This window comes from Nomascus leucogenys, chromosome 25 (assembly GCF_006542625.1).
Source record: "Nomascus leucogenys isolate Asia chromosome 25, Asia_NLE_v1, whole genome shotgun sequence".
In the NCBI taxonomy this organism is placed as follows: domain Eukaryota; kingdom Metazoa; phylum Chordata; class Mammalia; order Primates; family Hylobatidae; genus Nomascus; species Nomascus leucogenys.
This window is the reverse complement of record NC_044405.1, coordinates 10,303,789-10,329,922: the sequence shown is the minus strand read 5'-3', so window position 1 is coordinate 10,329,922 and position 26,134 is coordinate 10,303,789. Positions and strand designations below refer to the sequence as shown.

The 26,134-nt window shown below is 36.2% G+C and overlaps 1 long non-coding RNA gene across 1 annotated transcript in view; it reads right to left on the bottom strand.

Moving 5' to 3' along the window:
* Positions 1-25,882, bottom strand: part of LOC105738718 — a 213,408-nt gene extending 187,526 nt beyond the window's left edge. Inside the window, exons 1-2 of the long non-coding RNA XR_001114563.2 lie at positions 25,707-25,882; positions 21,854-22,004 (exon numbers count right to left, since the gene is read on the bottom strand). This is a non-coding gene — a long non-coding RNA (uncharacterized LOC105738718). The remainder of the gene's footprint in view (positions 1-21,853; positions 22,005-25,706) is intronic.
* Positions 25,883-26,134: the final 252 nt, after the last annotated feature.

The following is a 26,134-nucleotide window of genomic DNA, read 5'->3' as shown; positions in this document are numbered from 1 at the left end:
AGACACTGTAGTTGCATGACTACTTAAACTCAAGAGTTTAGCTCTCTTGTCTATATTGACAAAAAAGTCATGGGCCTTGGCGTCTACTTTTTCTGCTCTTCTGCTCCAGGAGATAATAAATTCATTTTAGGTTACTTCTAGTTTGTAAAATTGACATTCAATTGCCTGTTAATTGCCATATAAAGCAGTATATCAGAATAATCTGGTAGGCATTTCTCTAACATGGACCACAGGGCCCCACCTCCATAGCTGTTAATTTAGTGTGTTTATTTTATTTTATTATTATACTTTGGGTTTTAGGGTACATGTGCACAATGTGCAGGTTTGTTACATATGTATCCATGTGCCATGTTGGTTTGCTGCACCCATTAACTCATCATTTAGCATTAGGTATATCTCCTAATGCTGTCCCTCCCCCCTCCCCCCATCCCACAACAGTCCCTGGAGTGTCATGTTCCCCTTCCTGTGTCCATGAGTTCTCATCGTTCAATTCCCATCTATGAGTGAGAACATGCAGTGTTTGGTTTTTTGTCCTTGTGATAGTTTACTGAGAATGATGGTTTCCAGTTTCATCCATGTCCCTACAAAGGACATGAGCTCATCATTTTTTATGGCTGCATAGTATTCCATGGTGTATATGTGCCACATTTTCTTAATCCAGTCTATCGTTGTTGGACATTTGGGTTGGTTCCAAGTCTTTGCTATTGTGAATAGTGCCCCAATAAACATACATGTGCATGTGTCTTTATAGCAGCATGATTTATAGTCCTTTGGGTATATACCCAGTAATGGGATGGCTGGGTCAAATGGTATTTCTAGTTCGAGATCCCTGAGGAATCGCCACACTGACTTCCACAATGGTTGAACTAGTTTACAGTCCCACCAACAGTGTAAAAGTGTTCCTATTTCTCCACATCCTCTCCAGCACCTGTTGTTTCCTGACTTTTTAATGATGGCCATTGTAACTGGTGTGAGATGGTATCTCATTGTGGTTTTGATTTGCATTTCTCTGACGGCCAGTGATGATGAGCATTTTTTCATGTGCTTTTTGGCTTCATAAATGTCTTCTTTTGAGAAGTGTCTGTTCATGTCCTTTGCCCACTTTTTGATGGGGTTGTTTGTTTTTTTCTTGTAAATTTGTTTGAGTTCATTGTAGATTCTGGATATTAGCCCTTTGTCAGATGAGTAGGTTGCAAAAATTTTCTCCCATTCTGTAGGTTGCCTGTTCCCTCTGATGGTAGTTTCTTTTGCTGTGCAGAAGCTCTTTAGTTTAATTAGATCACATTTGTCAATTTTGGCTTTTGTTGCCATTGCTTTTGGTGTTTTAGACATGAAGTCCTTGCCCACATCTATGTCCTGAATGGTGTTGCCTAGGTTTTCTTGTAGGGTTTTTATGGTTTTAGGTCTAACATGTAACTCTTTAATCCATCTTGAATTAATTTTTGTATAAGGTGTAAGGAAGGCATCCAGTTTCAGCTTTCTACATATGACTAGCCAGTTTTCCCAGCACCATTTCTTAAATAGGGAATCCTTTCCCCATTGCTTGTTTTTGTCAGGTTTGTCAAAGATCAGATAGTTGTAGATATGCGGCATTATTTCTGAGGGCTCTGTTCTGTTCCATTGATCTATGTCTCTGTTGTGGTACCAGTACCATGCTGTTTTGGTTACTGTAGCCTTGTAGTATAGTTTGAAGTCAGGTAGCGTGATGCCTCCATAATGTGAGACTTGATTATTGGCATTTCTTACAAATTTCCAGGTTCACACTCTGAAAACCATTGTTCCAGAGTACCACCAGAGATTAGCCAAACATACCCAATTCCTGGCCAGTAGATTGCTTTCGACCCATGCCAACTTAAATCACCACCTGAACAACTGGAAATTCACCCTTTACCAGGGCTATGTGTGCGCTACCTACTAGCACTGATGGAAGTCTTCTTACTAACCAGTCATCACAATTCAGGTCGAAAACTTTATCTTACTGCCTGGTATCTTGGACCACTCTTGGCACCCCGTATTGCAGGTTGGATTCTCTAGGAAGAAGACACCAACCAAGGTGGTGAGTAGTGTGCAGGATATTAGATAGTGCCTTTGGGATATGAACATGTGGAAGGAAGGATAGAAAATCAGGATTAGGCAGAAGGAGAAATCAAGCTCTCATACAGACTCCATGACAACTTTGGCAAAGTGCACTGGGAACTCTGGAGTTAAAACCAACCACCCACCATAGTTGTCCCATAGTGGTCTAAAATAGCTAAGTGTTTTTACCAATGCCTCTATCAATCAGCAATTTGATATGGGCCACTCTGTAAAAGGCACAACTTTTAACAAGCTGTTTCTCTGTAGCTGAGGTACCTGACAGCTGAAAGCTGCCTAGAGCTCTGCAAACAACTGGGACTAAAGCCCTTTTCTGAATAGCATAACACCTCTTCCACCTCACAGAATATAATTGGTGGCTGTTATTAGGTCCTTTAAAAAAATTCACATATCTTGACAGGCATATTCCTGGGTATGTTTTGATCATGCTGCCATTGCAAATTAAGTCATTGTAATTATTTTGTTCTAAATGCCATTTCTCATAGAGGGTAATAAGGCAATTGTTTTCTTGTAAATTGATTTTTTATTTGGTCATCTTGCTAAACTATTCTATTTTTTGTTTTTTACTATTTGGGTTTTATCTTGCTTGGAAACAGTACAGTTTGGAAATAATAAGGGTTTGTTTTTCTTTTGCAATATGTTGTTTATATTTTACTGCCTTTATGGACTGTGTTGATTAAGATTCAGTAAAAGATAAACAGTTTATGTGACAATGAGCTCTCACGCTTCTTTCTATTTTCAATAGGGATGTTTAGCATATTCAATATTAACGATCATGTTTAATGTAGGGCTTTTATTAATATATCTTTACAAACATATGAAGATAAAGAAATTTTGTTCTATTTCGAATCCACAAGTAATTTTATTATGAAGACGCACCAAACTTTATTTTTTTGTTGCTTCTATTGGCTTTTGTAACCCCGAAAGATTAATAGATTTTTCCTTAAAATCTACTGAGTTAGATAATAGGCTTTCTAATGTGAAATTACCATTTTACATTAGAAACCCTAATGGCACAGTAATCTTTTTAACACAATGATAAATTCTACTTGCAAATATACAATAAGAAAGTTATATCCTTCTTACTTTTCATTTTTGAGCCATTTGTTTTTTAATATTGGACTTATACTAGCCTCATTAAATAAATTGGGAAGCTCTCCATATTTCTATGTGATCATATTTTCAATATAATACTATATTGCAATAAAATGTATTTTAAAAGGAGCTATTTCAGTTTTAGTTTGGCCCAAGAACCCAAAGTATCAAATAAAGCATTTCAAACTATAGGTTTTGCAGGAACCAATGTTAACAAAACAAAACATGTAAAATAAGAAGAAGGGAAATCTGTTGGATGTTCAGTTTCTTAGATTATGTTTTATACAATTGTATACAATGTATTTTACATGTAGTAAAAAACAGAATAATTATAAAAATATTAAAATATTCTGAATTTAACCTTACCTTTTTAAAACTTAAGGGTTATAGGTAAAATTATGAGGGGTCATAAACTCTACATTTATTATTAACAACAGCTCTATATTGACCAATGTTAACAAAAAGAAACCTCAAACATTTGGTTAGCATGAAATGTCATTTATTGTACACTGTACAGAAATAGTTCCAGTCATTAAATACCAGATATTCAAGAATGCGCCTTTTCAAATTGAATTTATAATTGTCCCTAGATGCAACACTCATATCAAATCTAAGGAAATATTGTTGTTTTTATTACAGAGTGCTTTGCCTTTGACTAAAGAACAGAGAAAGAACTAATCACAATTAGCATTCCCTTCACTCTGCACTGTAAAATAATTGCAACTTGAAACCACAGTACATTAATTGAAAACTCTAAAGGAAATGTTCAGGACATCTGTGTGTTATTAATAAAGCATTTTGTATCATAGTGTTCTATTGTACATTTTTGGAGTAACAAGAAAATGTTTCCAGAGGTTTGTCCAGTTGTGCTTTAAATAGGCACCAGTATTTCCATTTATTTAAGTAAAATAAATAAAATAAATGAGCTCAGTACCAGCTCTAAAAACAAGTGAGACCATTAGAATTTCTTTCCGTAAGTTTGAGTCTGATCACTTGTAGGACGGGGGCAGAAAAATAGGTGGACTATGACTTATTTATTTGGCCTTTAGATAAACAAACAAACATACACACACAAATAAAAAGGTAGATTAGGGTATCAGTGAGGGATTGTAGAACATAAAATCTGTGGTATTCTTCTAGTGCTTAGGGATATGCTCTGGACAGTTTACATTACAACAAATCGAAAGTCAACTCAGTGTGTCTGAGAATGGACAACTAACTTGTTTTGACAGTCCCATTTCTCATTCCTACTTTTCAACAGTCACACTGTCTTAGATTGCTTAGGCTATTATAATAAAATACCATAAACTGAATAGATGATATACAACAGAAATTTATTTCTCACAATTCTGGAGCCTGGAAAGTCCACAATCACAGCAATGGCAGATATGGTGTCTGGTGGTGCCCTGTTTCCTCATAGACAGCTATGTTCTCACTGTAACCTCACTTGGAGAAAGGGGTGAGGGGTCTCCCTCCATTTTCTTTTATGAGGACTTTAATCTCATTCATGACGATTCCTTCCTAATGAACTTATCACCTCCTAAAGACCTCACTTCTATACCATCATATCGAAAGTTAAGATTTCAATGTATCAATTTGAGGGAGATGCATATATTCAGTCCACAGCACATACTAAACTAAGAATACATAACAATGTGTATTTTATGGTATTTTAACAGAACAAATACTCTAACCTTTGGAATTAAAATATTTTTTATTTATATTTGTAATACTTCTAGCTCCCAGGAAAATATTTACATCAACTTTGAATTTTTTATGTAGGTCTGCGGCACTCCTCCTTATTAGAGGCATTTTAAATTCCTAATACAGTCTTAGTGACAGGTTATCTGACACAAAGATGTATACAAGCTTTTGAAGAAAAAGACAGTTTTGGAAATGTATGGTTTGTTTGTTGTGTCTTTTCACCATTTAATTTTGTCTCATGCATAATCTGACGTCTCTTGAAGAGGGCACACATGAAACGTTTCAGCTTTCAGGTGCTCAAACAAAATATTCCACTGTGCTCATGACAAACCTAATAGATTCTAGAACTAAAATGTAGATATGAGGGATGTTTGTGAGCTTTGCTTATTAAGTCAGGTTTAAATTAAGTCTGATTATCTAGATATTTTTCCCACAAATACTAATTTTGTTCCATGTTGATTTGGATTGTTATATTATACCCATTTTACCATACATCTTCTAAGTGCCTAGTTAAGTATGAATGGTTCATCTGCTGAATGGGATGATAAATACAAATTTAATATCTGGTGATAACAATATCAGAACTTTAGTCTTTTGGGGACTCAAAACACTTTTTCCACTTCAGTGTTTAGATCATGAGAACCCTTTTTTTTTTCCTTAGCTGGCAGAATACATTTTTGGTTTTTTTATTGAAGTCTTCTCTTTCATTGCTTTTACAATGTCACCTCTTCCAAAAAGCATTCTTTGGTTCTGTCACGTAATTTTTGCCTGAAGAGGCTTTTATTATATCATGCCAGCTCCCACCATGAGGTTTGGGGCTGGGTTTTATTCCTCTGTATCAGAGTATTTCACACTTTGAGAGTATCTGGCACATTCAACCAGCTCAATGTTTGATGATAAATGAGTTAGGTTTTACTTTCATTTGACTGCTTTTAAAATGGTTAATAGCTAAAGTTTAACTATATTACTATGATCAATTGCTTTATAATCATTTTTGATTTGAAGATAAAACAATAAAACTCCATGTGTCACCCATTTTCATATATTTTTGAAGATTATTTTAACAGTAAAATATTGAAAAAAACCTTAGAGTATACTTTTGGTTGCCTTCCAAAAAACCATTTATGTCCTATATCCCTTGAGGCAAAATTCCTTTTTGTCTCTTCATCCCTAGTTTATTTAAAGAGGAAGTAGCCCTCTTGTCTTTCTTTAGTAAAGCTTGAACATGTCATCCTAATGATCTAATTTCCTTTGTTATTATTAGTTAGGAGTGAGAATGATTTTGGTTTCCAGCTAGTGGAGCAAGAGAGAAAGTCCATTGGATGTTTCTGAGATGGTCTTCTGGCTAATCAAAGAATATTTATAGGAAGACTCAGTGACATTTTACGGTTCAAAGTTGGCTGTTATAAATGCAAATTGTGGAATTATGCTGGCCAGCTTCACGAGGAGAACTAAGCCAATTTACTAAAGATGACAGAAAGGTGAAAAGCCACATTTTAAAAATGTCATTAAGACAATAAATTGAACAGCTCTGTGATTTATCTACCTAAAAACTGAAGTGACATAATGAATATTTTCTAAATTTTAGTTCACTTTTATTTGGGTTTTGTTTCTTGCACCTGAGATATAAATTATGAACTTCTAAAAATTGTTATTGAAGAATTTTTAATGAAATTGTGTTTGAAGAGTGATGTTTTTAAACCTATGAAATGGCTGTGAATGGTAAATTTATATAACTTTGTTAACTTTTATTTTAAGTTCAGAGGTACATGTGCAAGTTTGTTATACAGGTAAACTTCTGTCATTGGTGTTTGTTGTACAGATTATTTCAACACCAAGGTATGAAGCCTAGTACCCATTGGTTATTATTTCCTGATCCTTTCCCTCCACCTACCCTCATCCTCTGACAGGCCCCAGTGTGTGTTGTTCCCCTCTCTGTGTTCATGTGTTTTCATCGTTTAGCTCTCACTTGTAAGTGATAACATGCGGTATTTGGTTTTCTGTTTCTGTGTTAGTTTGCCAAGGACAATGGCCTCCAGCTCCCATGCAAAGGACATGATCTCATTCTTTTTCATGGCTGCATAGTATTCCATGGTGTATATGTACCACATTTTCTTAATAATAACTTTTAATTGTCTAACATGTGGTGAGTCAGGCTTTCAAGGTTCAAGCAGTGAAAATATTCTCAAGAAGTTCTTTTTTAAGAAAATGCTATGTGGAAAAAAAGGAAACAATTCTTCAAATGAGCCATGAACTAGCCAAATATTATCATTTGATCAGCCCAGCTGATAGAATTAGCAGAAGAACAAGAAGCTTCTCTGACAAAAAGGCACAAAGAAGGTGTCATAAACAGAGTAGAAGATAAAGATAGTGACACAAAGCAAACTAGACACAAGCTATTACTCTCATGAAGAATGAACAGATCTATTCTCTATGTATGAGATTTTAAAAACGTGAGAAATATTCAACTAAAGCGACCAATTATTAGCTTAGGAACTGTGTACTCAGAACCTGGGGATTTAAGGATGCTACCGTCACTTTATACATGAGTGACATGAAACATATTTTATACTGAAAAAAAATCTGTTTCCTTCTAATGCCCTACTAATAGCTTCCCAGTGATGTAAACAAATGTCTTCACAAAAAAAGATAAGAAGAAAGTTTTTCAGAAATATAGACTCGTGATTTCCAGACTGACACTGTTTCAGTTCCAATTCTAGCTCTGCAGATCCTAGGTGTGTCACTGTGAGGATTAAAGTACATGATGCATTAAGCCATTACACATGTAATCATTCATTAAATGCTAATTGTCATAGTTCTTGAAAAATCTGATAATACTTGAATAGTTAATGCCTTATGTATTCATCAGACAAATAAGCGTATAATTATAGATATGATAAGAAATACTTAGTTAAGTGATTTGCAATACCCTGTAGAGTCACAGGAGGATATCTTAAGGAGGTGGTTGCCGAGCTATGACTTTGAAGGGGTCAGGATAAGCAAGAGATAAGAGCAGGGAGAAGGTATAACAATAGCCCTCAGGAACTTTCTATGCAGAGACCCTCGGGAACTTTCTATGCAGTGACCCTGAGGCAAAGAATTTTGACAACGACTGGTGAACACTAGTATATTTATGTGTGTGTGTATATATATATGCATCTAATATAGATGTATGTGTGTGTGCACATATAGATGTATGTGTGTGATCACACACACATATTTGTAATACTTCTAGCTCCCAGAAAAAAATATATGCACACACACATATGTACATCTATATCAAACTATATTTTCAATGAGAGCCTCCTCATTGTTAGTTTTATGGCCATGGGAATAGTGATCACTTATACCCAACAACCAGTTGAGATTTTAGCAGAAACTTGTCACTCCATAAATATTCATGGAAATATAATTTTATACATATATATACACACACACACGTGCAAGTATGCTAATTGCCTTAGGCAATAATATGTGAACATTTAGAAAGAAATTTTGGCTGGGCATGGTAGCTCACGCCTGTAATCCCGTCACTTTGGGATGCTGAGGCAGACAGAATGCTTGAGCTCAGGACTTTAAAGCCAGCCTGGGCAACATGGTGAAACCTCATCTCTACTAAAAATACAAAAACTAGCTGAGTGTGGTGGCGCATGCTTGTAGTCCCAGCTACTTGGGAGGCTGAGGTGGGAGGATGATCTGAGCCCAGGAAGTCAAGGCTGCAGTGAGCCCTGATCACACTATGCACTTCAGCCTGGGTGACAAAGTCGACACCCTGTCTCAAAAAAAGAAAAAAGAAAAAAAAAATTGTGCATTTGGCTGCTTATTTGAAACAAGCTGCTGTTGAGTAGTTGTGGTCAAGGAAGGTAAAATTAAGAAAGGACCTATGTAGGCTGAATATTTGGATATAACTGAGGTACAAGAAAAGAATTGTTTAGAAAACATAAATATAATTACAGCAAACATTGTACATTTCAACTTCCTTTAATATTGTAAATTTACATATTATATTGACTTTTCATATATATATATATATATAAACAAATCATTATTTGTGAGCCAGATTTGGAAGTATTAAGACTTTGAAATGCCCATATAGGTCAAAAAACCTTTCTTTTTCATTCTTTTCTTTTCTTTTTTTTAGTGACAGGGTCTTGCTATGTTGCCCAGGCTGGTTTCAAATTCCTGGCCTCAAGCAATCCTCCTACCTTGGCCTCCCAATGTGCTGGGATTACATGTGTTGCCACTGTTCCTGGCAAAAGACATTTTTTCTAAGTGAATTGATCTCTAGGATAAGTCATTATATGTAGTTGAATAATTTTTAGCTGGTTTTTATGGATTGAAATTGACCTTCTGAAAGTGTTTTAAGGAAGATGTATGCTTTACATGTAACTAATTTTGACTCCTTTATATTCCTGCAATTTTGGCTTAGCCCATTATTCTTAATGAGCATTAAGGAATAAAATAAATCCTTATTCTAGATTTAAAAAAATACAGAGATAGAAAATAAAAGAAGACTTTTCTCTTACTTTATCCCATTATGTAATGTTGTGTTGCACTCCCGACCCTAAATGTTTGGCATCGGTAACCTGGTAATATGCTGTGCTATCTAAAGATTCACTTACATCACATAGAATGCTTTTTATTGAATGAGGTTAAGAAATATTAATTTTAATATGACAGTGCATAGAAATCACCTGCTTTTAAATAGGCAAAGTTGCACATATATAGTACTCCGTAAATTGTAATTCATAAAATAAATGAAATATGAGCTTGTGCTTAGAAATTCTATGATGATTTAAGATAATTTTACAAATTCTAATTGGAGAGAAAGACAATTATGTTGCTAGTCTTTATTCTTTTATGTGCCTATTTTGGTAAAAATATTTTATTTACCATATGTCAGGATACAGAAAAGGTGGAGCTGATTATAATGAAACAATTTTGCAAGCAAAATAATCAAACCTAGCCATATTAAAAAAGAATACCTGGGAATTTCCACAAAGATTAAAGCAAGCCAAACAATATACTATCCAATATTTTTTCTGTGGTTCCTATAAATTTAAATAATGAAGAAATACCTTAGCAACTTAAAATACTTTTGAAGTTAGTTCAAATTATATTTCTTCAATAAGTATAAATGTTACGACAAAAATGCTATATGTTATATATAGCATATATACATTATATGAAATGTTTTTCATTATTTCTGATTAATTAAAATGTAATCAAGTAGGAAGCATGCTACATAAATCATGTATACATTTCAAGGTGCGTTGAGAGTCACTGAAAGCCATTTACAAACTGATTTTATTTGCTTGCACCTTCCAACAACTAATCAACAAATTTATACTTTATACTACATTTATATTCTTTTTTCTTTTTTTTTTTTTTTTTGTAGATGGAGTCTTGCTCTGTCGCCCAGGCTGGAGTGCAGTGGTATGATCTTGGCTCCCTGCAACCTCTCCCTCCTGGGTTCAAGCGATTCTCCCTCCTCAGCCTCCCAACTAGCTGGGATTACAAGCCCCTGCCATCATGCCCAGCTAATTTTTGTATTTTTAGAAGAGACAGGGTTTCACTGTGTTGGCCAGGCTGGTCTCAAACTCCTGGCCTCAAGTGATCCACCCCTCTCAACCTCCCGAAGTGCTGGTATTACAGGCTTGAGCCACTGGCACCTGGCCCTGCATTTATATTCTTAAAATAATAAAAATATAGTGTATGTGCATGGTACTTAACGTACTCTAGGATGTTTTCTCATATATTGAATCCATTTATCATTTAACTTTTTAAACCAATCTTCCAGGAAGGTATTAATAGTCTCATTTTGCCTATTAAAGAAGCAGTTTGTAGAAGCTCAAAGCCACATAGATCATATGTGGTAAAGCTTGCACTTGGAGCTACTTGAAGCTGTGTTTTCTGATCATCCTTATTGCTTCCAAAAGTCACATATATTTTACAGTAGTTACATAAATACATTATTTTTATATGTCCATTTGGAGATATACTTGAAAATGAGAGATTATCGATACATGCATTAGACAGTGAGCTTTGAGATCCCACAGATGTGTTCAAATTTGGCTCAATTGCCTCCAGCTATGTAATCTGCCACAACTTACATAACTGGCAATAATAATGAGATACATTTGTACATTGAGAAGAGACTGAGAACCAAGTCTTGGGACATTCCAGCATTCACATGTTCATTTCTTCATACATTCACTTTTGAATTCAATATTACATTATTCTCTGATCCAGACACTGCAACTATAGTCCCAAGGGGTAGAAAGTAAAATGTCAATAACTTGATGTTGCAATATATTCACATCCATGGAACCTATCTATATATCTGTATGTATACTTCAAGTCTCATTTAAAATATGGAATGACTGCTCTCTGCATTGCCCCCCACACACAGCTTTTGGTTTTTCACAGCATGTAGTCTCAAGGTAGTTTAATATTTTAAATGACAACTCAAGGCTATGAAATTAAATTTTCCAGCATTAAAATTGGAGGTCATGCAATCTGTTATAACCTAGCTTCAAAAGTCATTGTTAAGAGCTGAAAAGCACCCCTCTGCCCCCAACCAATTTATATGTTGAAGCCCTAACACTCAAAATGACTACATTTGGAAATAGCGCCTTTAAAGAGGTAATTAAGGTTAAATCAGAACCTAATGGTGGGGTTCTAATCCAATATGAGTGATGTCTTTATAGGAAGAAGAGACACTAGGGAAGGACAAACACCAAGGAAAGGCCAAAGAAAGACAGAGAAAGAAAGAAAGCAGCTGTCTGCAACCCAAGGGGAGAAACCTCTGGAAAAGCCAAATCTGCTGGCAACTTATTTTGGAGTTCTAGCCTCCAGAACTAAAAGAAAAAATAAATTTCTGTTGTTTAAGCCATCCACTCTGTGGTATTATATTATGGCAATACCACAGTCAACTAAAACAATCATCCGGCATCACTTCAGTTATACTCAAATGGTTGAAATAGTGACTAGCCCATCAGATTTTAGGAGATGACAGTCTTAATGAGAAGACTGTCGAGTAATTTGCAATCATATTCTAAAGTCACCACATATTTTTTTTTGTTGATATGGAATCTCTCTGATATCTGACCTATATTTGCACTCATGTTATTGCCTTTATGGAGGAGAACTTTACCTGTAATCACTTGTGATCTTTTGATGATATAACCCATGGTGATAGGTTTGTAGTAACTATTGCTCTGTGAGACAATACACCAGCAAACTCTGAGTTCTATGTTTTTACCTTAATCACCATGTTTGTCCTTGCATTTGTTGTTGCAATAGAATGTAGCTATACCCTACTCTACCAGGGACAAGCAGTTACTCAAATTAAAAAAAAAAAAAAAGAAATTTGCTAAGGACTTTGGTAAGACTGAGTTAGTGTCTCTTGAAATCTCTTTATGCCTCAACTCAATCCTCTTGGTTTATCAATTTTTCTTTTTTTTTTTAAGGTAACTTAGAAGAAGAAATCAATCCTCGTTTATTTTCTAAAACATTGAGAGTTAGGGTAGTGCTTCAATACTACTAAAACTTTCATATTTTAGAAAAAAATCCTTGGGTGCTGTCAGATGAATGGTAGGCAAATTCAAGAGATAATGCTTCAAGAGAAAGAGGAAGCTGTTTTTTTTTTAGTCTTCAAAGTCTCTGTGTTTCCCAGCATTTTTTTTTCAGGGATGTATTTTATTTTTATTTAATTTTTAAGTTATGAATGACCTCCTTTCTTGCTTCTATTTCCCTATTATTACTATTTTTAATGGTCTGGGAAGAAAGAGTCACTTATTCGGGCCATTAAAAATGAAGTTTAATGAAAGCCTGTGCATTAAAAAAAATTCCTTCACTATTAGAAGCCAATCTGAAGAAGAGCCTCTTCTGGTTTCTAGGGGATTTACTGAAGAAACTGCACCCAAATGATGCATTCATCACATTTTACACTTAGAGCCTAACGTATGTTCATTTCTGAAATTCAATGCAGATACATCTAAACGAGCTGCCAATGAACAAGAATTTTTTCCTCATTATTGTCTGTCACATTAAACTAAGTAGGGGTTCCTGTAAATTAAGTAAAGTTTGTCTACTTCTAAATATCACCAGAGTGTTTTTTTCTTTCTGCTTCCGTTGGTTATGTGTAAACCAAATGTATCTCGATGGGAAGTGTTTCCCCCTAAGAAATAACGTCATTCACATAGATTGATATAGTGAAGCAATGGAGAATAAGGAAGATTCTCCAAAATGAATTTTCCTAAAAATGAAACATGCTGTGAATTGAATATAAGAAAAATAGGAGGAAAATAGCCCTGTTTTCCTACAGCAAACAGGCCCGCAGCCAAAATACTGTTGCATTTCTGACTGAGTTTGGGGCTATTACTAAAATGGAAATAAAATGTTATTTGTAAAATATATTTTTTATACTCAAATCTGCATATGTATATTCTGTAGCTAACATTTACTACTTATATTCCATGGAAACAGATGCTATACAAATACAAGGATGTACCACTTGTTCAAGCGGTAGGCAAATTAGGAATTTTATATCCATGATGGGAGTTTTTAAACATAATCAAAATGAGCATCTTCAAATTTTTTCTTTTCAGAGTGTTATAATTATGCTACATAGTTCCCTCTCAACTTTAACAGCCAGGTACTTATATTTTTGGCCCAAATTTTGGTCTCAACAAGGCTGGTAAATATACTTACAAAAAGCATATGGAGCAAAATTGACGCAGTCAAATGTTCTCTCTGTATTAATGTGGTTTACTCATACTAACCACACTTTGTCTCTCCTTCTCATATTTTGATAATTTTACCTAAGGGGAGGTACAGAGGAACTGTTCCTGTGGGGAAAGAGAGGCATAGTAGTAGAGGACTCTGTCTATACCTTTATGTGAGCAAGGATATGTCAAGTCAATGGGTTAAGCATGAGCTAAATACTTGGACAGGCAAAATGCCATGAAAAATACCTACATCACTTAAGAAAGGGTTGAAACTAGAGAATTATAGTCTCAATCCTGGAAAATACACAGTGAGAAGAAAGAATAAAGGAAGATACGTATCATGGTGCTTAGGAATTGGGAACTGAGGCAAAGTTAGTAAGATAATTAGGGTAGAGAGAAGCTTTGAAAGGTCCTTCCTACAACTTGTACTCAACACTTCACATAACCAGCATGGAAAATGGGCTATATTATATATTGCCCCAGACATGCATTTGCATAAATACACATATATAGTTCACTGAAATCTTTCACAGTGTAGTACACTCAGTGGTCTGCTGTAGCTTACCTACAGGGTTCTAGATTCCAGGGTGAAAGTTTCCCTGCAAACTTGAATGTGTGCATGTCATTTTAATTTTTCTTTGGAGACAGGGGCATCTTGGTCCCAGTTCTATTCATCTTTCTTAAAGCATCTGAGGCTGGGGTAGAAGATGATCACATCAGTAGAGAGTGGCTTGCAGCTAACAGGCAAGGTACATTTACTTTCAGTTTCCAATGCCTCAATCAAACAGACTTTAAATGTGTCTGGTCCATCAGGCTGTGAGAATATCATGACTGACACTATCTATGGCAGTTCTGGGAATCCCTTCTCTCAACAGTGCCAGTCACACTGCTTTCTGGGTTGGGGCCAGTGGATGTGCTCCCTCTGGATGATTCAAGTTTGACTCACACAGCCATGTCTCCTTTAAGGAGTACACCTAAATCCATGGCATCTCCTGCACCATTACTAAGATAACATCTCTATAATTCTTCCCAGTTCTCTACATAGTATCTAGTGAGGTTTTCCATGGCACACAAGGATAAACACAAAAAAATACCTAGATTGCTTTGTTTCACATTCTCCAGTGGGATAAAGTCACAGCTACGTAAACCCAATCTAAGGCTATAAAAACCTTGGTACTAGTTAATGTTTCATTGATATTTTTTCCCATGGGAATTCATCCCTTTGAAGGAACTATCTCCTAGAGAGCCAAAGCTCCATTATTACAGTCAAGACCTACTGTACAGGCGGTCTGAGATCTTTTACTGTCCCATCCTAACAACTCCAAGAAATGTAGGAAGGTCTAAGCCCTAAGATGTCCCAGCTATTGCCATTTTTCCTTTATAAGCATTACACCCTTTACCTTTCCAAACAGAACCAGTGGAAATTTAATAATTTGCCTGTTTTCTGCCCAGAGTAGTTGTAAATTGCTTCTTTTTCTGTCCAGTGTTGGTGTGCATCTCTGTAAACTGCATCTGAAAAGAATTTAGATTTTCTATCCACCTTGCACAGATTTAATACTAGTTGTTAAAGTGAGGTGGACCAGAGGCTGCCTGCCAGTCAATGAGTAACTCTCCCTCCCCAGAGGAGTTAGTAATAACCAGATGCTATTCAGTATTTTATTCTGCAATCACCCATCCAATTCATCCTTGATTATAGGCAATAAAATGGAGGACCACTTATAGAACCGTTGACCATAAAATTTGTCATTTTCACCATAACGTACACAGGCTTCCCTCAAATCCTCTCAATCCATCCTCAAGGACCTTAGTTCTCTTCTTCACAACACATCTGTCACTATCACATGTCCATTGCCAAAACTGTCAAGAACGATGAAGAGTCTGAGATTTTATCTTATTTGTCAGTTAACAAATTATGAACACTGCATTTTTCTGGTGTACAGTCAATGTAATTTCTACAAATGTCTGTAATTATTTGAGGATATCACATAGATGTCTCCAGCAGATGAATACAAGCCACAGCATAGAGATGACTAATCAAGTTACAACCAGACAGGGTTTGTCTACTTGATCCTGATATTTTAGGAAAACCAAGCTTATCTGTTAGTGTTACAATTTATGCATTATTTAAATTGGATTTGGAACACACAAATCTCTCTCTTTAAACAATACATGCTGGGTAAGTCAAATTTTCAATTAAATAACTTAATATTGCATTTACCTATAGAAAAAAAGCATGATCTCTGTAAGGAAAATCACATAAAATTCATCCTTATAATGTATAACTGATGCTATTTGCAAAGTAGCTTTCTATAATATAAACATATCTGGTATTTTCCCAATAATAATGATTTAAATTGCTATCTTCTAGCTAGCAAAATGATTCTGTGTATTTAAATTTCCTCATTTTCCTGCATCAAAATGGAAATTTGTTTTTTGAAAATGCATAACTATGTATAAAATCCTTTTAAAAGCATTCATTTTATTTGATGAGCTGTCTATTTGGTACTATACCTATGGAAGCAGATCAATTTTAATACAGGCATTAATAAGACATGTTACCCCCTGGTGCCTGAAGGTGAAAATATAATAGGTCTGCCTTCAGAGAAACATTTCTGAATTCATCTGGTGATTGAACCAATTGTTCACTTGAAGACATTTTACCTAATTAATTCCTACATAAGAATTGTCCAATGTATCACTTCTGAAAACAAAATGCTTCCTTAGTATATTGGTCTTCATTTTTTAAACGAAAAAAGTTAAACTCAAAGGACACTCTGATAATGAATCCAGAAAATAAATGCAGTGCACTGAGTTAACCATTCACTGTGTTATTTACATTCTTTCCAGGGCAGATTCTGCTGCAATCAGCATATTTGTATCCTCCAAAATAAAGCATCTTAGGTAACTTAATCTCTTCAATGCACATAAAGGAGATGAATTGGCATTCCAAAAAAATTGTTAATGTTTAAGTTACATTATTAACATAGATTTAAACATTTTTATCTTGGGTGGATGCAGAAAATTCAATATCAAAATAATAGTGTCTCGGAGCTATCATTAAAGAGGTGGCTGGTCTTTTTGAATGTCTGATTCTATTTCAATATACTTTGGAAACTCTTGTCTCAGATTCAACACATGACATCTGAGCATGGCAACTAATCATTTTATAGGGGGAAGTGTCCAGAGAAGCAAAAGCAACACTAAAAAGAGTAAAAAGCCAAAAATATATTCATTTAAGGAATACCTACTTGTTAATGAATAACACTGGTTTCTTTTCGTTTTATTTAGCAGACTGTGACCCACCTGTTTTGAGAAATGCTTTTTGAAATATTACTTTATGACATTTTGAGAAGACACATCTGATCATATTAATTATCAAAGAATATTGTGATCATATAGTAATCACCCTTTTAACAGATAATAAAAATTTTGCCTATATTTTGTACATAAACATGTTCTGTAGAGAATTATTCGTATTTTAAATTTATGATATATTCTTCTCTTTCTGAACATAACAAATCTAAGTTTGATCTTCTGATGCAAAGAATGCTGACAGCACATTCTGGCTAAACAGGTTTATGAACTCAATTTACAATATGCTGTACACTAAGTAGGCACTGACCAAGTGTTCTAGAGACGAGTTGTTTTTGGAAAGGAGAAAATGATTCTTTAGGACGTCTGACTCCTTGTAGAGGGCTACCAGGAAGGGAAGTACACTGGAAGAAGAGAAACCCCTAAATGATGGAATGCCTCTGGTCCAGTGCAGTGGCTCACGCCTGTAATCTCAGCACTTTGGGAGGCCAAGACAGGCAGATCACAAGGTCAGGAGTTCTAGACTAGCCTGGCCAACATGGTGAAACTGCGTCTCTACTAAAGATACAAAAATTAGCCAGGCGTGGTGGCTGGCGCCTGTAATCCCAGCTGGGAGGCTGAGGCAGGAGAATCGCTTGAAACCAGAAGGCGGACATTACAGCGAGCCAAGATCATGCCACTGCACTCTATCCTGGGTGAAAGAGCGAAACTCTGTCTCAAAAAAAAAAAAAAAAGATGGAATACCTCCACTTCTTTTCTAACTCCAAATACAAAGTTAGGCTCAGAAAACTAAAACAATCGAATGCTTTATTCCATAAAAGCACTTTCCTCAGAATTGTTACACATTATATTGTTTTATATAAGATATTCATATATAGTTGAATGAAATACATATCAATCACAGGAAAAACATGGCCCAAGTTTAACAAGCCTCAGGCTGTTTGAGAAGCATTTACCTATTATGTATGCCTTGATATGTTGTCAATCTAGACCAAAACAGATGAGAACTTCTTATCTTACTAGAGTCAAGAAAAGGGTTTACTAAAGAAGAAAGTTTAGCAAAGATCCTGAAGAGGTGTACCGTGGAGCCACATGGCTATGTTGGGGGGAGAGTTTTCATGTATAAGGAAGAAGAGCAAAGCCATGAGTCACCCATGTGTCTGTTGGGTACAAGCATGGAACCATTGCGGCTTCTATGGAAATAAGGAAAGGAGAGAATACTAGAAAGTATAATAAAGAGGAAGTCAAACTGTCGCTGTTTGCTGATGGTTATGATCATATACCTAGAAAACCCTAAAGACTCATCCAAAAAGCTCCTAAAACTGGTAAATGAATTCAGCAAAGTTTCAGAATACAAAATTAATGTACACAAATCAGTAGTTCTGCTACATGCCTACAGTGGTGAGCAAGCTGAGAATCAAATGAAGAACTCAGCCTCGTTTACAATAGCTACAAAAAATTAAATTAAATTTAATTAAATACCTAGGAATATACCCAACAAAGGAGGTGAAAGACCTCTACAAGGAAAACTACAAAACATTGCTGAAAGAAATTACAGATAACACAAACAAATGGAAACACATCCTATGTTCATGGATGGGTAGAATCAATTATGTGAAAATGGCCACATTGTCAAAAGCAATCTACGAATTCAATGCAATTCTCATCAAAATGCCACTGCCATTCTTGCAGAACTAGAAAAAACAATCCTAAAATTCGTATGGAACCAAAAGTAGCCCACATAGCCAAAGCAAGACTAACCAAAAAGAATAAATCTGGAGGCCTCACATTACCCAACTTCAAACTATACTATAAGGCCATAGTCACCAAAACATCATGGTATTGGTATAAAAATAGGCACATAGACCAATGGAACAGAATAAAGAACCCAGAAACAAAGCCAAATACAGCCAACTGATCTTCAACAAAGAAAACAAAAACATAAAGTGGAGAAGGGACACTCTATTCCACAAATGGTGCTGGGATAATTGGCAAGCTACATGTAGAAGAAATGAACTGGATCTTCATCTCTCACCTTATACAAAACTCAACTCAAAACTGATCAAACACTTAAATCTAAGACCTGAAACCATAAACATTCTAGAAGATAACATCAGAAAAACCCTTCTAGGCCTTGGCTTAGGCCAAGATTTCATGACCCAGAACCTAAAAGCAAATGCAACAAAAACAAAGATAAATAGATGGGACTTGATTAAACTAAAAAGCTTCTGCAGAGCAACAGAAATAATCAGCAGAGTTAACACACAACCTACAGAGTGGGAGAAAATCTTCACAATCTATACATCTGACAAAGAACTAATATCCAGAATCTACAAAGAACTCAAACAAATCATCAAAATAAACTAACAATCTCATCAAAAAGTAGTAGGCAAGGACATGAATAGACATTTTTCAAAAGAAGATATACAAATATCCAACAAGCATATGGGAAAATGTTCAGTATCACTAATTATCAGGGAAATTCAAATCAAAAACACGATGGGATACCACCTTACTCCTGTACAAATGGCTATAATAAAAAAATAAAAAAAATAGATGTTGGTGTGGATGTGATAAAAAGGGAAGACGTTTACAATGTTTCTGGGAATGTAAACTAGTACAACTGAAAGGAGTTAGCTTGCCTCAGGTAGATACCAAAGGAAGGGTCCCAGAGAGCCCCTGGCCCATGGGTCAGTGCCTCATCCTCACATAACATAAAAAGCAGCCTGGGAAAAAAATCAAGCTGCAGACACCATAGGGAACTAGCACATGGTGCCGTGCCTGGAGACATGGCTAGGGCTGCATAGATAGAAAAACCTCCAGCCCATTTGGATAAACACTTGCACAAACCTCTGGCTCACTCAGATTAAAAAAAAAAACAAGGCCCAGCGTAGAAATGCCTTTGTGCCTTCTATAGTCAGCGGGATCCCAGGAAAAAGTTTCTTCTCTTTTTGTGGGCATGGCCACAGTGGGCTCCGGTGGGTTCCAGTGGGTTCTGGTGGGCACTCTCCTTTCTTTTTTTGATTGTGAGCCCGGCCTCTATGAATCATCGCTTCAGCCCGATTGGTCCTGGACCAAGGTCTCAAGCCAAGCTTTTACTTCAGCTCCTGATAGGTCCTGGGGCAAGCTGTGTAGCCTCCATAAATCATCCCTTCAGCCCCTGATTGGTCCTGGGCCAAGCTTTCTAATTGGTCCCAGGCCAAGGTCCTTGGCCAAGCTGAGTCACACATTCTCTAAGACAGTCTATGTACTGAGCACATTTATTCCCCTTCCCAGTCCACAAAAACCCTGGACCCCAGCCTCACAGGGGGCACCCCCTTCGGGCTCCCCTCTCCACTGGCAGAGAGCTTTCTTCTTTTGCTTATCAAAACTTTTGCTCGAACCTCACTTTTGTGTCTGCTCTCCTTAATGTTCTTGGAGGTAGGACAAAGAACTCCAGGTATTACCTCAGACAACAAGAGACTGCTACATCTTGGTGCATTGCTGAAACTAAAACACGACCACTATGAATAACAGTGTGAGGAGTCCGTAAATAACTAAACATAGATCTACCATTTAATCTAGCAATCCCACTACTGGGTATCTACCCAGAGAAAAAGAAGTCATTACATGAAAAAAGATACATGCACATGAATGTTTATAGCAACACAATTTGCAATTGCAAAAATATGGAACCCAACTAAATGCCCATAAATCAATGAGTGGATAAGAAAACGTGATAGATATATAGATATATACACACACACCATGGACTACTACTTAGCCATAAAAAGGAACGAAATAATGGCATTTACAGTATCCTGGATGGAATTGGAGACTATTGTTCTAAGTGAAGGAATGGAAAATCAAACCTTGTATGTTCTTAAAAGTGGGAGCTAAGCTATGAGGATGCAAAGGCATAAGAATGATACGATGGACGTTGGGGACTTGGGGGAAAGGGTGGGAGTGGGGGTGAGGGATAAAAGACTACACATTGAGTACAGTGTACACTGCTTGGGTGATGGGTGCACTGAAATCTCAGAAATCAGCACTAAAGAACTTACTCATGTAACTAAACGCCACCTGTTCCCCAATCACCTATTGAAATAAAAAAGTAAATAAAAATATTTAAAAAAAGAAGCAAAGAAAGTCTAATAAAGAGGTAAGCACAGAGTGCTTTGTATACAATTCTAAGGACTTTAACTGTTATGGTGACTGAAACAGGAAACCAATGGATGGTTGTGAGAGACAAGACAAGTCTTCTGCCTTAACTGAAGATTTCTTGCTACTTGGAGAAAATACACTGAATAGAGAGCAAGGGCAGAACAGGGAGACAAATTAGGAGGCAATTGAAATAAATGTGATGATCTCACGGAGTATGTAGTATAAATGAAAGTAATCATATATGGACACATTTTCAAAATATTTTAAAGGTAGTATCAACAGGGTTTGTTAATATATGAAACATGGAGTAAAAGATAAAGAGAACAGAGAAGGAAGCTAAAATATTCTTGCTCTTTGATTTTATGTTGAGCTCTTTTAAGAAATAAATTCAAAGATCTTGAAAGTTGTACCCATGTCATATTCCTGCAAGTTACCTTAGACCTTTGTGGTGCCCTGAGTCTCGAAGTGTGTTAAAGATTCACTATCTCTTTTTTGGGTCAAGCTTCTTGTTTATTCTTTCTGTGTTCTCTCAGAGTGTTGTACTTAAAAACCCATCAACTTCCCCCGTTTTCCCAAGTGAATCTGAACTTGTATAAGAGGCGATAATCCCCCAATTCCTCTTTATCTATCTATTCATCTAAATATAGATGCTCCTCAATTCATGATAGGGTTATGTTCCTATAAACTCATGATAAATTGAAAGTATTCTAAGTCGAAAATGCATTTACTATATGTAAACTACTGAACATCAATCATAGCATAGACTAGCCTACCTTGAACATCCTCAGGACACTTACATTAGCCTGCAGCTGGGCAGAATCATCTGACAACACGGTACGCTGAAGAATGTCGGTTGTTTATCCTACTGATTTCCTGGCTGACCGCATAGCAGCTGGAGAGAGCATCATACTGCATATCACTAGCCTGGGAAAAGATCAAAATATAAAATTTCAAGTATAGTTTTACTAAATATATATTGCTTTCACAGTATCCTTTAATTAAAAAAACATAAATTGAACTATAGTTTAGTTGGGGGCTATCTGTACTTACGTAATGCTTACAAAATGCCAGCCACATTCTCTAGTTTATATAGAGCTTTATCACTCATTCAGTTCTTACAGCAATACTTTAAGGTAAATGTTACAATGACCTCTAATTTAGAGATTTAAAAACTGAGACACAGAAGGCTTAGAGTGAGTCTGCGAGGTTACTTAGTGATAATTGCAGAGCCAGGATTCAAATACTATGGGAAATCCCATGCTCCTAACTGCTCCAGATTCTCTATGTTTTTATATCTATTGGACTTATTTAGAAAAGTTCCTGGGCATCCCATATACCTCAAATAAGCATGGAAAATAAAAGTACTGTAAGAAACTCAAGAGTATAAATGCATTTTTGAAATTAAAAATAAGTTTTGGGAGATTATATAACATTTATAATTTTAGGTTCTTGCTTTTCACTTATGCAAATTAATGTCAAAATAAATGTATTTTTGACATTGTATATTCTACATTACTTACAACTTAAATTCAGTTATCAGTTCAATGGCCATATAACTTATTGTCAAACTGGAAAAATGTTGACACTGAAAGAGAATGGTATTAATAATTATGCCAGGACAATAGGCATAAAGGATTGTCCCAGGCAGTTCCCTTAGAGATGGGTCTACGCAGATACAATGAAATGGCTTTGCTTCTTCAACATAAGCTGCTAGATTGATTCTCTAATTAAAATAATTAATTCAGGTTTTCTATGCCATATTATACATTTTTGGAAATGCACTTTTTTACTTTACACAGGTAAAAATCTGCCACTCTAGTAAATGAATACTCATAATTGTAAGTTTGTTTCCTATTGTCTTGTTAAATTTCCTACTGTTGAAATTGTATTCATTACTCAATCATTGGGTGGTGAATATAAAGCATTTCCATGAAACACCAGGCTGTGAAATGGGAAAATGACCTCCAGCTTGGAAAATCATGGCTTTAGGATCTTTATGTTTGTTTCCTAAATTTTTTTAAGTTTTTCCCAATGTTTACATTAAAGCAGGAGACTAATAACTTAGCACTATGTTTATAGTGCTATGTAAGCATAGGCATATAAACAGATGCCCTGTTTTTCTTTTCTTTTCTTAGCAATATGATCCCCAAACTCAAAGAAGCAGAAACTTTTTCCCTTACTGTCATTCCTGCTGTTGGGGGAAGGTAATATATCCCAGTGCATAAAACCGTCCTCATATTCTGGAAATACTATCCTCTCTTATAAGCATCCCAGTAATAATATCAACATGTTATGATCATGTTATTCCCCTACCATAACAAAAAAATAGAAGGAGTTTCCACTGTATACAATCTGAAGTGTGACTTCTTACCATTGCTTAAGGGTGTTAATCTACTCGTTTTTTTTTTTTATTCTAAAATACTTATTTCTCCTCTTCACCCCCTGCCCATTTTAACATCTCTGAACCTGAGAAGGGAATACCAATCACAGCTGGTCTGGTGGCAGTTGTGGTGATATGCTACTGTCAGATTGCTCTTTATGAAGCTGGTCAATAAGTGTTCATGTTATTAGCACTTCTATTATTTAAATAAAAACAAAATAAATTTTTCGACTTTTGTAACATTTCTAGTTGTTAGAAAGTTATTGCACTGTACTTTTCATGAAACCATTTTTTTTCTTCTAAATATTGCAGGTAAATTCAATGAAGCATCTTATAATCAATACGTCTTAAATTTGATGGAGTACAGAAGCTTGCAGAGATTACTCCTAAATGCTTTTATTCATGTACCTCATATTTTGGAAACATGGTCCTCTCTTATAAATATCCCAGTAATATTATCAACATCAGATACCTCCTAATGCAATAATAACACAGCGTAATTTCTGTAGTGTATATTAGACAATGCAAATTGATATGTATTCTACAAAATGATTGACCAGTAATCTTCAATAGTTTCAAAGTCAAGAGAGAGAAAATATTCCATATTAGAGGGAACTATGGAAATATGCCAACTAAATTCAATGTGTGAGCCTGAATTGGATTCTGGAATTGAAAAGGAATATTAGTGATACAAAGAATAAAAGTTGAATAAAATCCCTAGATTGGCTAATAGTATTGCATTAATGTCGACTTGCTTTTTTTTTATAATTACACTTTTTGATTATGTAAGTAAACACCATTTGAGAAGCCGGATAGGTAAATGGGTTCTGCGCTATTTCTGCAACTCTTGTAAGTATACATTTATAGCAATATAAAAAGCTAAAAAATAAAAATATAAAAAGTAAAATGCATTTTATTTCAAAAGAAAGAAAAGCCAAAGTTATATTTTATAAAGATATCTATGGCAACTGATAAAATTTGATTTTATGGATTATATTAGAAAAGTAGAGGATGTGAACTGATGAACTTAAACAATGGGACTAATTGAAGAAGCATAACACACGGCCACGCCCACAGTGCTACTTCCTGAAAATTAGATTTCTGAATGGCACCAATAAACTTCAGGTACTTTTTATGTTCCTGGGATTATATTACAGGAGTTATTAAGAAATTATTTTAGGCAGCTAGAAAGGGTAAAAGAGTCCTCGGTAAGGCTTTTTCTTTTAATAATAAAGCAGCCCCCAAAACATTTCTTTTCTAACAGAAAGCAGTCTGAAAAACCAGACCTGCAGGCATTGATACGCAAGCCACAGGCTTGCATATGTAAATGCAGACGGCTCAGAGCCAGGTACACCCAATGGTTCCCGCTACTTTTTCTTTGTTGCTACGTGTGCAGACATCATGACAGTGAGCCAGGTAGAGGCCATGTGTACAGGTATCATGGTGACCAGCCAAGTAGTCATATTTGCACAATCAAAGTTAGGGTGGGAGGGACTTTTTTGGGGGGGAGCTACTTGAATGACACAACTGGTCAAGTCAATCCCTTGGGCCCTATGCAAATCAGACACCGCCTCCTCAAGCCTCCCAGTGTAACCTACTGCCTTCCGCCCCATGCGGGGTTATTCTGTTTGGAGCCCTCCTCGCTCTGTAAGGAAGAACTGTTCTTTCCTTTCTTGCTTACTAAACTTTCCCGTCCTTAATCCGCTCCACGTGTGTCCGAGTCACTAATTTTCTCAGCACCAGACCAAAAACCCTGGATGTTTCCCCAGACAATGGAGCCATATTAATTGGACCAATAATCATGTGGGTCACTGAAAGACATGACATTGACATGTGCTTTCATTTAAATTACTTTACATCTTTTTTAATTTGAAAAAAATTGATTCACCTTAAAGGTAATCAGTATTTCCATTTTAGTCCTACTTAAAGAAGAGTTTTAACTTTTAGGAGGGACTATTGTCAAGAGATTCTTGGGCACCTATACACAGGATTAACAACATTTATTAAGGCCTATGATAAGGTAGCCCTTATGATAGATGATCAAACCAAATATAAACACAAAACCTGTCATAGTGAATTGAAAATATAGACAAACTAGCTGAATAAATATGTATACATTAAACATAGAGGGAACACGAATAATTAACTCCAATGACAGTGGAAGTTAGGAATGAAGACATTATTTTTTAGAGGGTAGAGAATTCCAAGTAATTTGCAGTTAATTACCTTTAACCATTATAATTTACCTTTTCTTGTTGCCGTTGTAATGTCAGCTGTAAAGCTTAGTACTGCTATTTTGTAGGTAAAATTTCCTTTACTTCCTCCTATTGAGAGGTGAAAACGTGCGAGCCCTTGCTCGCTCTTGGCTCTCGGTGCCTCCTTGGCCTCGGCGTCCCCTCTGCCCGCGCCCCAGGAGCCCTTCCGCCCGCCGCTGTCCCGTAGGGGCCGTCCTGGGGCTGGCTGAGGCCGGAGCCGGCTCCCTCTGCTGGCGGGGAGGTGTGTGGGGGAGAGGCGCGGGCGGGATCCAGGGCTGCGCGCGGCGCTCACAGGCCTGCGCGGGTTCCGGGTGGGCCCCGGCTCGGCGGGCCCCCGCACTTGACGCGGCAGGCGGCGCCTGCTGGGCTTGATGGGGGGACGAGCTCCCTCTGGGCTGCCGGAGTGCCCGGACTAGGTG